Genomic DNA, 16,208 nt, shown 5'->3' with positions numbered 1-16,208 from the left:
TAGCAATTTAGTGTATGAAAATGCAAAGGGACAAGTATAGTTTAAAAGATGAATCACTAACTACCATGCTTGAAATCGTGTACTATGTGCACTACGGCCATTTTGACGACATTTCTGAAATTAATTGCGATACTTTAGAAATATAGTGATTTCACTAAAAATCGTCTAATAACTTCTGTACTGGACGCAAAAACGCTTGCCGCGCGGCAAAATGCGATTTACGGATCCGTAAGTAAAAACCAATCGGTGAGTAGAATGCATTCCGAAAACCATAGAAAAAAAACCTGTTGCAATCTTTTAGGATGAATTCACATGGTGCGGAAAAAGACTGCGGAGTAGAGAATGCGTCATTGAAACAACCAATAAATTAATGCTATTCGGAATTACGCAGAATAACGCTGATTGGTTGCTTCTATGACGCATTCTCTATTCCGCAATCATTTTCGTGTAATTAATATAATAAACAATAATATAGTAAGCAATTATTGCTTATATTATTAGAATATACAATAGAATATACACATAATATGTTAATAATAAAAAATTTAAATATTAAAATAAAAATCATAAAAATCAGGAAAGAAAATATTTTAATGATATTTGCCGGAAGATATGCTCCCAGCATACTTTTTGTATCGCGACGCTCCTGAGGCACAGCGTCACGTGGGCTCGGCCGCCGAGTCTCGAGTGGTAGTGGGGGTCGCCTCAGAAATCTGTCCGAAATGGGCAACTAATTCCGAGCACACCGAATACACGTGGTGCATTGTGATACTATATAACATATAGTGCCTATTGTTTAACGTTATCAATTTTTTATTATTGTGTCACGTTCTCTTCAGACACTGGATATTTGTTGAGTAAGTCTCTGGATATGTAAGAATTAAGTACTCTGTGCGTCAGAATGTCTGATGTGAATGTCATTATTAATAACTTGTCTGAATATAAACGAAGGTAAATTTAAAATTTTTTTATTTATGTCTAATTTCTTCATCTTTAGATAACTTTATCCAAGAGATATCTTTTGAATAAGGTTATCCGCAACTTATCTGGAAGTGAAGAAATTGAATATTAGAGGTATATGTATATCACTACTGAATAATTGTAGAATAATACATGGATATTATAATCATTCAAAATCGGATAGCTCCAGTTTAATACGTGACATATAGTTTATAAAAATCATTTTCGATCGTATTTGTAATTGATTAATTTTTTTCATATCATTTTTTTCAATTAAGTTTGAAAAAATGAGAAACCTGCATATCTCATATAGCACAGAACGTTATTTCATCGTTCTGTATCAGTTTGGTATCCTAAGTATAATATCACCGACGAGATACTATTAAAGACCGTCAACCTTGGGCAAATTTTCGGCAGTATAAATAGGACCCAAGGAGGACTCGGAGATAATTGAAGAATGCTGACATTATCAACAATTGATATAAATTTCAAAATGTCTAAAATAAAAGTGGTTATAACTTTAAAAATTAAAAAAACAAAGAACATAAAAAACCACAGCACAGGTCGTCGGTTGTGATGATTAAAACTTTATTCAATAATGAATTATTCAAGCGTTAATCAATACCTATATCAATAAATAAGCGATTAAACGTTTCGGCCACAATCTGGCCATCTTCAGTAATTAAACATCCTTTCAAAACGCAAAAATTTTTTACGTTCAGTCGAAATAATTACATCGGTCGTATGTTAAAATAGATTAAAAGTGTTCTTATTATGTGACGGTGATCGTGCAGCAATATTACAATACCCGCTTATATGACAGGATAAAGTAGAACAAGAACTTCCAGATTCTAATCAGAACAAATTTTATAATTACGTTAATCTCTTATACTCGAAAAATAAAGAGCAAATGCGTTACCTGTTTTACAGTCAAAAAACGAAGCGGTAGATCTCAGACATTACTTTCGCACAATTAAATTTTAGTCGTGACATTGTGTGTTGTTACTGGTCTTATCATGTATTTTACTACTATTTATATATCAAGTGAAACTTTCGAAAGTACCAGAACAATCCTTGAAGAAAAAAGGAGAACCTACATAAGCAAAGGAAGATAAATATCGGGTAAACCTTCCGTGTCACTTTGCTTATTGATACCTCTTGTTTGTTTCTTTATATGAATCATTTCTGAAATTCTTCTTTTTATCAGAAATCGTTCTGTGTCTAAAATTTTAATATTCTCCCAATCCAGATCATGCATCTCACTAAGACGATGACGCGAAACTACGGAGATCTCAGAGGACGGTTTCTTTATGTCGGCTTTATGTTCCTTTATTCGCGTTTTTAATTTCCATTTCGTTTGGCCCACATATGAAGATTCACAGTTTTTACAATTTATTTTATACACTAAACCGCTTTTTTTATGCTTTGAAAGAGAATCTTTTCCTGTCTTAATTAATGCCGTTAATTTTTAACTTATTTTGTCGAGTATATTTGGCACACAAATTCGAGATTTTTTTACCAATCCTAATCTGTTCTTTTTTCCACATGATGTTATAATTAATTTCCTGTCTTCGAAAGAATGAACACACTATGTTATGAGGTAAATTGTTTTCAATTTTTCTACACATATTGAGTAATTCAAATTTAGTTTGGCCTAGGTGTTTGTAGGCGTCTTGTAGTTCTACACGTAAATATTTAAATATAAACGTGTTTGGTGAGCAAGGATGTTATTACATGCGAGTTCATCAAACATGTGGAAGGTAACCTTTTTAAAGCTGACGATGATACAAGCAAAAACATTAGAAACGAAACTGTTCAGATTCTAAAATCTGTTAATAAATGTAATATTAAATCGTATGAAAACACTGTGTTGAGTGAGGATGTAGCAGAGGTGAGGAGGTTGATCTCGGACAATACAGATATTTTAATTACTAGAGCTGACAAAGGCAACACCACCATAATTTTGAACCGTGAGCGTTACGAAGAAAAAATGTATAACATTCTCAATGATCACTCCACATACATTTCAATCAAAAAAGATCCTACGAATAAAATTACCGCAGATATCGGTAAATTATTGAAATACTGGAAAAGCAAATGTTACATTGATTCAAACATATATAAAAAATTGTATGTTTCTGACGGCGAACTTCCCAGGATATATGGACTGCAGAAAATTCATAAGGAAGGTCACCCTCTAAGAATAATCGTTAGTTGCATAAACAGCGCTTTTTATCCTTTAGCGAGTTTTCTAAAAAACATACTGGAGAAGAATATTGTGAATAATTTTGATTATATAAAAAACAGCTTAGACTTAGTATATAAACTTAATGGCAAAGCTATGGATATGGATTTTAGCATTGTATCCTTTGATGTTGTCTCCATGTACACGAATATTCCAACTGAATTAGTCATAAGAAGTATTGAACGTAGGTGGAGTGATGTTGTTAATGTAACTTCAATTCCATTGCACGAATTCATCAAAGCGATCATGACCATAATTGACTCCACTTTTTTCGCGTTTGACAATAAAATATTTAAACAGATTTTCGACTTGCCAATGGGCTCTCCTTTGTCTCCGATACTTGCTAACATGGTTTTACAGGATTTAGAAGAAGAAATTATTACCAAGAATAATATCGTTCTATCTTTTTATTTTCGTTATGTGGACGACATTTTATTAGCCGTGCATAAAGAGAGCATTGATGAATTGCTGGAATTGTTTAATACATATCATGAAAGACTAAAGTTTACTGTGGATTATGGTGATGAAAACGGTATAAATTTCTTAGACGTTAAATTAATGGAACAAGAAGGAAGGATTATCTTTGACATTTATAAAAAACCTTCGAATTCGGGAAGATATTTAAACTTTTTCTCAAATCATCCATTAATACATAAAAGAGGTGTTATCATCGGTCAACTTGATAGAATTATATTTTTGTCTCATCCGAAATTCCAGGAAAAAAACATTATTGAATTAATTAATGTATTTTTATGTAATGGCTATCCTTTGAAATTCGTTTTTTCCACCATAAACAATAGAATAAAAACTTTAGCAAATAGAATTAACTTGAAAGAGAACCTTGTGAACAATAATTTGAACTCTAATTCAAAAAAATTTTTTACGATACCGTATTTTTGTGGGGTATCTGAAAAGTTCAAAAAACTTTCACACATTCATGGGTTTAATATAGCATATAAACCCATGAACACTATGAACAAGTTTATTAAGACAGGAAAAGATTCTCTTTCAAAGCATGAAAAAAGCGGTTTAGTGTATAAAATAAATTGTAAAAACTGTGAATCTTCATATGTGGGCCAAACGGAAATTAAAAACGCGGATAAAGGAACATAAAGCCGACATAAAGAAACCGTCCTCTGAGATCTCCGTAGTTTCGCGTCATTGTCTTAGTGAGATGCATGATCTGGATTGGGAGAATATTAAAATTTTAGACACAGAACGATCTCTGATAAAAAGAAGAATTTCAGAAATGATTCATATAAAGAAACAAACAAGAGGTATCAATAAGCAAAGTGACACGGAAGGTTTACCCGATATTTATCTTTTTTTGCTTATGTAGGTTCTCCTTTTTTCTTCAAGGATTGTTCTGGTACTTTCGAAAGTTTCACTTGGTATATAAATAGTGGTAAAATACATGATAAGACCAGTAACAACACACAATGTCACGACTAAAATTTAATTGTGCGAAAGTAATGTCTGAGATCTACCGTTTCGTTTTTTGACTGTAAAACAGGTAACGCATTTGCTCTTTATTTTTCGAGTATAAGAGATTAACGTAATTATAAAATTTGTTCTGATTAGAATCTGGAAGTTCTTGTTCTACTTTATCCTGTCATATAAGCGGGTGTTGTAATATTGCTGCACGATCACCGTCACACTAATAAGAACACTTTTAATCTATTTTAACATACGACCGATGTAATTATTTCGACTGAATGTAAAAAATTTTTGCGTTTTGAAAGGATGTTTAATTACTGAAGATGGCCAGATTGTGGCCGAAACGTTTAATCGCTTATTTATTGATAAGGGTATTGATTAACGCTTGAATAATTCATTATTGAATAAAGTTTTAATCATCACAACCGACAACCTGTGCTGTGGTTTTTTATGTTCTTTGTTTTTTTAATTGATATAAATTTGTTATTATTACGATTTTTTATTACATAAATGTTTTTATTTCATAAATAAATATGCGTACTTACAAAGCTACAATATCCTATATATTGCAGAAAAATTACAATTTTTTTCTGCAGTTATCATCTCTGTTGATAATCAAACTTTGGTGATAGCACTGAAATCACAATTTTAAAGAAAAATCGAGTATTATTGAGTTCTAAATGCATAAAATACGTATACATCATAAAATGAGTACCATATTATCAGTTTTAACTCTTAATCATTTCAATATCACACGCGAACTCTCGTAAGGATGTTGATCTTTAATAATATTTCGTCGGTGATAATATCTACATCGACGACATATTATTAAAAACCATCGATCTTCTAAAAATTCGCGTCACTGTAGAAATTTGAGCGATTAAAAGTAAAAAAACTAGAGACGCACCGGATATATGAAATTCGACTTCCGGTATTACCCGGCACTTTTTTACTATTCGATCAAATAGTCGGATATCATTAGTATCCGGCAATATATTCTGTTGAAATTTTATATTGAAAGTTTGTGTCATTGATGCAGACTTCTATTCTTTTTAGCTGAACATCGTACACAATTCGTTTTTCCTCATTTTCTTTTCACGTTGGAGAGATAAAAGTAAAAGATAAATTGTGCAAGAAATTCAGCTAGGGATATGTCTAAATTATCGAGCCGAACATCGAGCTGCGAACCGAGTCTGAATCCACATTCAAAGATTTGAATCTATTCATTTCGATAATGTGAATGTGGATGTAGACTTAGTTTGCGGTTCAGGAAGCGATATGAAGAAGCGATAACAGTAGCGCTATTGTGGATTCTATTTCAATCATTAGATGTAAAACAGGAACAGGATATAGAGTGTGTTTCAAACGCTTGATGCATCATTTATCCTCTTAGAATATATATATTGGAAGAGTCAAACCGTATGTATCAATGGGTGCATCCAGAAACGACGACCACTCACTGAGCAAAAAAGGGATTTATCTATTATTAATATGTTTATTTATTATAATTCGTAACGTAAAATAACTTTGTCTACTATAGATAAACTTTAATATCATCTTTCTTACTTATTTATTACTGTTTATTATTTCTCTAATGCCGTGTTTAGCCCGTAAGGTTATGTAGCGCTCAGTGAGTGGTGGAGCGTAATTTTAAGTCGTTCCATCACTCACTGAGCGCTACATAATTTTACGGCCTAAACATTAGAGAAATAATAAACAGTAATAAATAAGAAAGATGATATGCAATAACATCCCATTTTTTAATAATTTCATATACTTTCATTTGCGAATTTTGAAGTTTGAGGCTAATTCTACAATGTAGAATTTTTGTTTTCTACACGTTAGTGTAGACAGAGTGTCTGGAAATAATCGCCAAATATTTCATGGGCAGGTAGATAGGACTAAACTGAGTCGAAAAGTCCTTTACCATTTTGCAATTTTCGCAATAGTTAACAAGATATTAATTACTAGAAATTACTAGAAATTACTACTACAAATTGCCAAATATTGGTCTCTAATTTTTTACTCAAATACTATCAACTTTACAGAAAAACTGCAAGAGACAAAAATCATTTATTTTCTTCTCATAAAGTTCTGAGAATTTTTTCAAAATTTTTTCAGAATTTGTTAATACCGTATTTTCTCATGTTGATAAAAAAAAAAGAAAATGCAGTACTAAAAAGTTGATAAAAAATTCTGAAAAAATTCTTAGATTCGATAGATTCGATAGATTTTCGGTTATAGGCAGTCAACTTTGGAATATATAGATATTTATAGATATATAATCATAATATATAGATTTCTTGCAATTAATAATGAAATATATTCAATTGTACATAAACTGTATGTGATAGGAAGGAAGAATTAAAATAACATTCATCACGAAAGTTAACTTTAATTATAAATTGTATTGAAAAATAACATATTAAATAAAGTATATTAAAAACATATTAAAAAACATATTAAATATGTTTACATTTAACACATAAACATTCATTTAAATAAAAACAAACATAAAATACATTATGTGTTTATTTTATTTTTATAGTTTTAATAGCGTAACTTTTTTACATTGGCATTTCTCATGCCAATGCTTTTACTGCCGCATTTTACTGAACCTGTTTTAAGTCTTTTAATATTAAATTTTCGCACAATAAAATGAATGCGCGAAAAAAGGTATGTTTTTAAGATTTTAAGTCTAACTGAATGACATGATGGGAATTTATATTTCCGACAAAGTGGACGCAATGTTTTCAATATATCGGACATAGAACTTTCTTCTGAGAGAATATCTTTTTCGCGCTCACGAATTATTAAGTCTGCAGCACATAAGAAATTGTAAACCAACTTGCTACAATATTTTAATCTTGAATTGCTTGCGTAAGAGTAATTACTTCAATCAGTTAAAATCTGCATATTTTTAATATTATCATTGATTCCAGCATTGCTGATTTGTATGTTTCACATCGTAAGCGATATTTTTTTTATAACTTTTCGGACAATTCCTCCACAAAATTTATATAAAGCTTGAGCTTATTCTTCTTCTACAAATAAAGCGTACATCTTTATTAGATAACATTACATATATGAACGAAATGAAACACTATTAGCATTAAATTACATTTTTGATAACCATTGCATAAGAATTTTAAGAGAATCGTTACTTTTTTTGGTTAAATCTTAAAAAATAAATAAGATAATATAAAGACTTTATAAGGAAGAGACTCGTTTAATCCAAAACTCTAGATCTTTAATCATGTAGATTATTGAAAATAAAACTCTTAACTGAATTGTTGCGATTTATCGAAACGTAATGAACCGGATGATCTTTATCTATCATAGTCAACTTCAAATATCTAAATTTCCGAAATACTTTCATTTTTTATTAAAAAATGATATATTTAATCTTTATATAAAAAAACATTGTAAAAATTGTTAAATTTTGTTTATTTTATTTTATTTTCAATAAGTTATATACCAGAAAAATTTGAAGGAAATGATTCCAGATCCTGTATTAATGTCATCAGAAATATCCTGCAGAATTGTTTTCTAATGTTGAGTTTTCTGAAATGAAACATAAAATAAATTATAAAGAATATAAGACAATGAGCATGTGAGCATAATAATTATGTTATATTATTTGAATATAATTCATCTTATCTTCAAGGAATTTAAAATCAAAGATAATATTATCCTTGTGCAAACTGCTTTTATATTGCAATACTGAATCTGAAAATATTAAAAAATGTTAAAAATGTACATTTATAATAAGTAAAATAATGTTATTATAAAATATTGTTATTACTAATAAATTGAAAATTATACCTGTTGCAGTGGATGATCCTTCTTGTGCTTTTATATACTGAAAGAGGAAATCAGAATCATCAATTTCACAATTACCACTTCGATTTGGTTTAAAAAATTGTACAGCATATTATTGTTCTCAGTGCAGTCTTAAATTTTTTTGCAGTTGGAAAACTAGATTCTTTCGTCTAATCATAGAAAACAAATTTTCTAATGCATCTTGAGAAAATCTGCTCAAAAGAACATATTTAAATTTTTTTGTGCATTGGTAGAATTTTTTTTTTCTTGCAATTGCAATGCTGTAGTTGTCAAAATAAAGCTCGTTTGTACAAATTTCCACGATGTCCCAATTTTCATTGTTAAGAACATAGATAAACATACTTTCATAAATTCGGTTGCTTCTTCATATTTTTTTTTATCAAAAAACTCAATGCTGTTTTCTTTGAACGTGATGATATCAATCGAAACCAATGTATTGTTTTTAAAAACTAAGCTGTCGTCAAGGCATTCCGTTTTATTTTTTTTTTGTTGAAGATATTTCAATGCAGCAGCAACTTCTTGACTGAAAACTGCTGTTGCCAGTCAAGAAGTTGTCAATCCAACTTTCATCTTGTCGTAATGTAATGGCTGCAAAGCTGCTTGTCGCAAATGTGGCGTTAACTTCAAATCTTGCGGCATATCTACATTTAGTAATTCCTCAATATACTTCGTGGATACAAAATTGCATGGGAGCTTCTCGCGAATTAATATGTCTTCAGGCAATTCTATATTTTGACCATTACTCAGAAAATTGCGTAGATTTTTAAGAAGATACGGTGAATCGTACATAAAAAAGAGCTTTCGTTCATTATCACAGGGATGAGAACAGTAATTGACAACTTGTGAATATTGTTCATAAACGATTCCACAATTCCTGAGTAGCGCTTGATTTTGTCCTCCCATATCCATAATCACAATATTAATACAGAGTTGCTTAGATTCACATAATTTTATTAAATTGAGCAAAAATGCTTTTATTTTGGTAGGACAGAAGGAGTTGGACATAAAATGATAAGCAACAGTTTGTTTCCAACGACTTGATAAACCGCCTAGCATGAACACTAATGCATGAGTGGCCAATTCGTCCATTTCACCCATTGCACTTGGTATTGTTGGTCGTCTAACAACAATATCAGAAGATATATCAAAAGTGAGTGATGGCGTGAGCGTCATCTTGTCAATCATTAATACTGCCTCACGTTCATGTTTATTCATATATGCAATCTACAAAAAATATACTAATATATATTTGTTATAATGTAATAATGCATAATACACTTATCCAACGTCAAATATTTGCACATAAAAAAAATAAACATAAAAAATACTTACTTTTCTTTCTAAAGCATCTATGAAATCCAACACTAGGCCGCATTTTAATATTCTTTAATAACTTTTTCTGAAGAATATGTTCACATGGAAAGGAAAATCTCAAATCCCTTAATGTGAAATAGCCTACATTTCCACAAGTATTTCTTACTTTAAGAGCTGTTTGTATTGTACATACATTCCATGCTGATCTTTTCACGAGTCAGATATTTTAATTGATCATCATTAAAAAGTAATTTAGTGGCAAGTTCCAATTTCCTTTTTTCTGTTTCAAGCCTTTTAATTTTTTTCAGTTATAATTGCGATTTTTGAAGTAGTTTTTCAATCGTTTCAATTACATGTTCTGATATGAAGATCATATTCTAACCCTGATCATGTTCTAACCTAATAATCTTATAAGACCATTTAAAATAATGAAATAAAATATTAAATGAAACTAGAAAAGTTCAGATATTAAATTAATTGAAAATTAGTAATTTTATCAATATTAATATTTTATAATATTATTTTATCTATTGTTAAGATATGTGTGAATGTTGCATCGAGTATGGTCTATGACTCTTGAGAAATAAAATTGTCAGTTTGAAGATGGATCATTGACTGTAAAAATTTAGTACATATGACATTCGTATACATAATAATAAACAACATCAATATTTTATAATATAATTTTACTTATTCTTAGAGATCTATGATGTTGCAGCAAATACGGTCTGTGACTCTTGAGAAACAGGATTGTTTGTGTTTGAAGATGGACTAATTCTAAATATGAATGGAACAGCATTAGGCTTGAGTTTTCGTAGTCCATCTTTTCTGCTTTATTCATATTGATCAGGGGGAAAATGATCCTAAAAAATATAGCAATATTATAGCTCTTGAGCAACTATTATACTTTTTTATATAGAATCCGGATATTTTAATTACTAGAGCGGATAAAGGCAATACCACTGTAATTATGAGTCGAGATAGCTACAAAGAAAAAATGTATGAGCTTAATGATCAGACCACATACGATTCAATAAAAAAAGATCCTACTAAGAAAATAACTGTGGATATTGGTAATTTATTAAAAAATTGGAAAAATAAGGGGTACATTGATTCAAATTTATACAAAAAATTGTATGTTTTGGGCGAATTTCCGAGATCTTATGGATTGCCAAAAATTCACAAAGAAGGTCACTCTCTAAGATCAATTGTCAGTTGTATTAACAGTGCTTTTATCCACTGGCGACCTTCTTAAAAGAAATCATTGACAACAATAATATTATATAAAAAATTTTGGTTATGTTAAAAACAGCTTAGATTTAGTAAATAAACTCAATGGTAAAGCAATTGATAAAAATTTTAGTATTATATCATTTGACGTGGTCTCCATGTACACAAATATTCCGACTGAATTAGTATCAAAAAGCATTGAACGTAGATGGAATTTTATTGAGAATAAGACTTCGATTCCTTTACATGAGTTTATCAAAGCAATTATGATTATAATTAATTCCACATTTTTTAGTTTTGATAATAAAATATTTAAACAGATTTTTGGCATGCCAATGGGTTCTCCTTTGTCCCCCATACTGGCGAACATAGTTTTACAAGATTTTGAACAAGAAATTATTACCACAAATAATATTATTTCATCTTTTTATTTTCGTTATATGGATGATATTGTGTTAGCTGTATATAAAGAAAAGGTTGAAGGAGTTCTAGAATTGTTTAACTTATATCATGAAAGGCTTAAATTTACTGTGGACTTTGGCGATAAAAACGGCATAAATTTCCTAGATGTTAAATTAATGAGACAAGAAGGAAATATCATCTTCGATATTTATAAAAAACCTACCAATTCTGGGAGATATTTAAACTATTTCTCGAATCATCCGTTAGCACATAAAAGGGGAGTAATTATTGGGCAATTTGATTGCCCAATTCTAGAATTCTATTTTTATCCCATCCTAAATTTCATGAAAAAAACATTTCTGAATTAATTCACACATTTCTAAGTAATGGTTATCCTTTAAAGTTCATATTTTCAACAATAAAAAATAGAATTAAAACATTGGAAAATAGAACTAATTTAGATCAAAATCGCGAAGAAATTAATAATGAATGTGACTCTAATGTTACTTCAAAAAAATTTTTCACGATACCATACTTGGGTAAAGTTTCTGAAAAATTCAAAAAACTTTCACATGTTTATGGTTTTAATATAGCTTATAAACCTATGAATAAAATGAATACATTTATTAAGACAGGAAAGGATTCTTTGCCTAAGGATGACCAATGCGGAGTAGTTTATAAAATTAATTGTTTAAACTGTGAATCGTCTTATGTTGCCCAAACTAAAAGGAAATTAAAAACTCGGATTAAAGAACATAAGGTCGATATAAAAAAAACCTTCTTCCGAAATTTCAGTGGTTTCACGTCACCGTTTGAATTAGATGCATGAATTAGATTGGAATAATATAAGAATTTTAGATATAGAACAATCGTTAATGAAAAGAAGAATTTCGGAAATGATACATATAAAAAGACAAACAAGTGATATCAATAAGCAAAGTGACACGGAAGGTTTGCCTGATGTTTATTTTCCTCTTCTAAAGAAGGATCTCTCTTTCCTTTAATAAATAATTCTAGAACTTTCTAAACTGTTGATTCAGATATATAAATAGTGGTAAAATACATGATAGGACAAATAACAACACATAATGTCATGATAAAATTCTAATTGTGCAAAAGAAATACTTGAGATTCACCGTTTAGTTTTTTGCTGTAAAACAGGTAATGATTCTATTTCTTTATTCCGACTAGAAGATATTAATATATACAATTTTATTTAAATTAGAATCTGGAAATTCTTATTCTACACTTTTCTTGATATGACAACTGGCGTTGTAACATTATTGTATGAAGCATCTTCACATAGAAAAGAACATGATTATTTAATTACAACTCCCGACTGTTGAATTTAATGTCAACTAGATGTAACTCTGCGTTTTAAGAATATTATTGAATTACTGAAGATGGCCAGATTGTGGCCAAAACGTTTAATGTTTTAATTAATGTAATAATAATTAAATATCACAAACTATAACTTGTGCTGTGGTTTTTTATGCTCTTATTTTTTATATGTTTTTATTATATTTTCTTCTGTATCATTATATTACATTATAAAATATAGTACCTCACAAAGTCTATTGTTTTTATTTGTTATCTGGATTTTGGATTTTGGATTTTCTCGTCCAATTTTGTTAATCCATATCTTTCTACGAATGTTATCAGACTTTTCAGACAAACAATGGAAATGTTTTCCTTTTATTTTACAAAACAGCCAGCTGTATAACATTGTGGCATTGCTGCTTAAAAGTTATATATTCTCGTAAAAACTTAGTCAGAATCAGAAAAAAAATTTTTCAGGAATTCATAACAAAGATACAGAGCAGCTCATAATAGTTAAAGTTAAGCTTATGATCAATATACACAATATCAAAACTACAGCAATTCAAAAGCATAAATTATTAACTGAAAAGTTAATGGTACAATTAAAAAACGAATAAAATTTTGAATGCAACTACACAATTTATAATTATTAACTTATCATAAAGATAATCTATAAAATATCTAATTCCAAAACTAAAATAAAATTTATTACATTTAATGTGAATAAATATAAATTAGTTACTTAATGCATTACTTAAAAGCAACAAAATACATTAATGCAAGATTAAATGCATGACTTGAAGAGCAAGATATACAGTAAGTCAAGTCTATAAAAAAAGTCACTCAACTCACCAGACCGAAGCGGCGATATTCTCGTATCAAGACGTATCAAGATCAGAATCGTTATTAAAAGAAAAATATGATGCTTCTCTCGATAGACGGAATCGTATTGCAAGTTACGTGTGATTATTCTCGTATTTCTGTGTTCGTATGTACAGCTTTATCGTGCGCGCGGGCACAGGTCGCCAATGGCAGCCAAAAGAATGAGGAGTCAATAAGATATTTGATATCTAGGGTGCGTTCAGGAAGCTCACTACTCACTACCAGTGCTATACAGTGCTATACCATTGTTCGGGGAGTTAACTGATAGCACTATAAAATACTATCATGACGTTATTGTTGGTAGCGTTTGACGTCATGACTTCGCGCTACAAATGCTATCGCCAAAGAGAGTGTGTTGATAACATAGCGTTCGTGTGCTCCATGAACAGCAGTATTTGTAGTGAATACTGAAGTGAACATTGTTGACTGATACTTTGAAATTAATGATCGCAATAGTATTCATTACACTTAGCTTTTAAAACGAATTACGTGAAAATGGAATTTGAATGAAGAGTTACAGGAAAGTTATATACTAAAATTGAATCCAACGGATGTTATTAAAACAAAAAATGATAGGTTATAGTTGTTTAATATTTTGATAATTATATAGTTTAGCTCATAAATCAATAAAATTAAGCTTGTTCGCATTTTTGTAAACGAAAGAATCTAGCAGAGAAAAAAATCTCTCTGCCCCGCGAACCGAGATATTAATCATTGAAGTTCATGACTATTCACTTAATATCCGAAAAATCCAAATTTTGGATTCGGCGATGACCACACGAATCCATTTCTATTTCAATTCCTTGAGAATTGAAATAGATAGAAATGGATTCGTATGATCATTGCCGAATCCAAAATTTTTCGTAAACATCTTAACTTTTGATTTCCAAACGGGGCGAGATTTTGTTTGTTTCAAAAACGAAAATTTTAAAATAATTATGTCATAAGAACTTGATAATTTCTATAGATCTTCCGAATTGATTTTAAAATTATAAGCTTTTGCTTAAGACAATTAAATATATAATAAAAATAATTTTCTTAAAAGTATTGTATAGACTTAAGACAAATCATTAGCGTTAAATAAAAATTCTTGAAAATATTACTTTATATAACTATTTTAAAGAATTAATTTTTATTTGTAATTTAGGGAAAACTAATATTAATTCAACATTTAATATTATATAAGAATTATACAAGAGTTAGAATATAGTATACAAAAATTATAAATGTTACGTTGCTATAATTAAATTTAAAGATGGTCTGTAGCAATATAAATAAAAATAAATAATCTTGTATTATTGGGAGTGTGCATTAATTTTAAAGGATTTTCAAGAGAGGTGTAGCTAGTACTATCACATCGGGCCATATTGTTGCTATCTTCATGTTCAAAGCACCATCATTTGGCTTTAGTTTTCAGTATGTGTCATTTTGCCGAAGTGTAAACAATACTGTTTTTATGAGCATTGAATATGTCGAATTTTGTGTCAACAAAACGCAATTTGCAGGAATCTTTGCTTTTTTACTTCCATTTGAAAAAAAGTGCTGCTAAACGAATGCTGTCGAAAACTTATCATGATTATACTCCATCGATTTCAACATGTGAGTACTGGTGGTTTCGACGCTATAAAAAAAGTGATTTTGACACGGAAGACAAGAAACGTCCAGGCCAGCCGAAAAAATTTGAAGATGAAAGCTTTACTCGATCAAAACCCCAGTCAAACACAAGAAAAACTTACAGAATCATTAAATGTTGATCGATCAACGAGTTCCAGACGTTTGAAAGCCATTAGAATGATTCAAAAGGAAATTGGATATCGTATGAGTTGAAGCCGAGGGACGTCGAAAGATGCAAAATGACCTGTGAATTGTTGCTTCAAAGACACAGAAGAAAAAGTTTTTTGCATCGTATTGTAATGGGTGATGAAAAAGGGATTCTCTACGATAATTCGAAACGCAAAAAATCATGGTGCAGGCCAGGCGAACCATCAACATCGACGGCAAAGCCGAATATTCATGGCACCAAGCTCATGCTTTGTATTTGGTGGGATCAGTTGGGTGTAATGTATTGAGCTGCTTCAACCCAACGAAATCATCAGAATACTACCAACAACAATTGATGCAATTGAGCCGAGCACTGAAGCAAAAACGGCCAAATTACGTGAAAAAACATGATAAAGTGATTTTTTAGCACGACAACGCTCGGCCACATGTTGCGAAACCGGTTAAGAAAACATTAGAAGTGCTGGGATGTCCTATCACACCCATCGTATTCTCCAGATCCCCATCGTATTGCTCCTTCCGACTACTACCTATTTCGATCGATGACTCATGACCTGTCTGAGCAGCACTTCCATTCTTATGAAGATACCAAAAAATGGATCGATTCGTGGATAGTCTCAAAAGATGTGTCTTTCTTTTGACGTGGAATCCACCTGTTACTAGAAAGATGAGAAAAAATAGTAGCTAGATAATATTTTGAATGATCAATTTGTAACTATATTTTCACAATAAAGCCGTATTTTTACAAAAAAAATTCCTTAAAATTAATGCACATTCCCAATAATTTACGCATTGA

The 16,208-nt window shown here is 30.2% G+C and overlaps 2 protein-coding genes and 2 pseudogenes across 4 annotated transcripts in view; 2 read left to right on the top strand and 2 right to left on the bottom strand.

The window, feature by feature from the left end:
- LOC147907684 (uncharacterized) overlaps nucleotides 1-16,208 on the top strand; it is a 130,253-nt gene that overhangs the window by 15,095 nt on the left and 98,950 nt on the right. Inside the window, exon 2 of the mRNA XM_087411853.1 lies at nucleotides 4-857. The gene's annotated coding sequence lies outside the window, so the exon portion shown is untranslated. The remainder of the gene's footprint in view (nucleotides 1-3; nucleotides 858-16,208) is intronic.
- Nucleotides 1-16,208, top strand: part of LOC147907688 (uncharacterized) — a 70,207-nt gene that overhangs the window by 8,600 nt on the left and 45,399 nt on the right. The gene's annotated exons all lie outside the window — the stretch shown is intronic.
- LOC147907692 (uncharacterized) lies at nucleotides 7,162-7,705 on the bottom strand (annotated as a pseudogene).
- On the bottom strand, nucleotides 8,075-9,703 carry LOC147907691 (uncharacterized; annotated as a pseudogene). The gene is made up of 3 exons (XR_015546970.1): nucleotides 9,032-9,703; nucleotides 8,468-8,849; nucleotides 8,075-8,371 (listed from the first exon to the last, which is right to left on the bottom strand). The product of XR_015546970.1 is annotated as an uncharacterized LOC147907691 (transcript).

This window comes from Acromyrmex echinatior, chromosome 12 (assembly GCF_024713525.1).
Source record: "Acromyrmex echinatior isolate Ae372 chromosome 12, ASM2471352v2, whole genome shotgun sequence".
NCBI lineage: Eukaryota > Metazoa > Arthropoda > Insecta > Hymenoptera > Formicidae > Acromyrmex > Acromyrmex echinatior.
The sequence above is the reverse complement of the archived record's forward strand: the minus strand, read 5'-3'. Positions and strand labels throughout refer to the sequence as shown.